Below are 1,519 nucleotides of genomic sequence, written 5' to 3' on the forward strand. Positions count from 1 at the left end.
GAACAGGTCGACCCGTTCAGCTCATGCATAGGCTCATCATTTGACGAGCTCGAGCAGCCCATGAGTAGCACGTTCGTGGGCAAGGCGAGTCGAACGGGCCGACCCGCTCATCTCATGCTTAGGCTCATCATTTGACGAGCTCGAGCAACCCACGAGCCGACGAGCTGTTCGGCCCGTTTGACATTTCTAGTGTTGTATGACCGCTACACACGATCAGCGCAACGCTCGCCTTACAGGAGTAGATGCACACGATCTATGTCGCGGGCAGCAATCGTGTGCAGAATCATCGCTATACCCAATCACCGAGCACGTTGCTGGTGAAGGATGTGATGGATCTGAGGCGGTCGTGGGGTGGCGACGACATCGATGATGTCGAGTTTGGGATTTTTTTGGTGGTGTGGGAATGGTTGTGATTTTTGGTACGCTTGCTTTTTGCTTTTTGTTTCCGTTTTGTTTGTGGGTTTTAGATTGTGAGGTGGTGGCAGTATAGCGACAAGGTGGTGCTGGATTTTTTGTTTCTATTTTTGTTTGTTAGTTTTTAGATTGTGAGGCAGTATTGTGGGCGGTGTGTTCATGGGAGATTTTTTGTTCTGTTTTTGTTTAAGAGTCTTCAGTTTGTAAGGCGGTATTGGAGTGGCGATGGTGATGGTGATGGTGGTGGTGGAGGTAGGACAATGCTGAATTTTTTGGTTCTGTTTCTAGGCTTCAAATTGTGAGTCGATGTTGGCAGGGAACGTGGTGTGGTTGTGATGTTGGTTGTGATGGTGAGGTCATGATGGTGGTCGAGGGTGGGTAGGCGGTGGAAAGAGGTCTGGGTGTTTTGTGACCAATTATTTGGTTGAATCTGACTATTAAATTGATTAATCTGCTATCAATAAATAATGTGTGATCAATGAAAAAGATAAATTGTGACCAAAAAAATTGTTAATTTGTGATCGATAATTTGATAATTTGTGACTCAAATATTCGCGATTTGTGATCAATAAATAAATTTTGATTTACAATTTTTTTTATTTGTGATCAATGAATAAATTGTGACTTATAAAATTTTTGAATTGTGATCGTAAAATAATTTTTAACATATAAAAATTTTGATTTGTGATCAAAAAAATAATATGTGAGTGACTAAATCGTTAATTTGTAACCAAATTGTATATATCTATGACTTTAATATATTTAATTAATAAAATATATATTTAATTATATCATAAATAAATTTTAATAAATATCTGATTTTTGAAATTTGAAACCTTTGTATTTAGTTTTGAAATGGGTAATACTTATTTCTTTAATTATGAATTTTTCCCATTTGATAATCCATTAGCTAAATAAAGCAAGTATAGATATAGGTCAATTTAATCCAACAACAATCCGATTTGATTTGTTATAATAATATAATATATTTTATATATTTTCGCATAATTTACACACAACCTTTTTTTTTTATAATTTTGAAATACTATGACTTTTAATAAAGAATGTCAAACATATCAATTCTAATATAAAATTAATATGTATT

The sequence above is a fragment of the Olea europaea genome, unplaced genomic scaffold (assembly GCF_002742605.1).
Source record: "Olea europaea var. sylvestris unplaced genomic scaffold, O_europaea_v1 scaffold2586, whole genome shotgun sequence".
Taxonomy (NCBI): Eukaryota; Viridiplantae; Streptophyta; class Magnoliopsida; order Lamiales; family Oleaceae; genus Olea; species Olea europaea.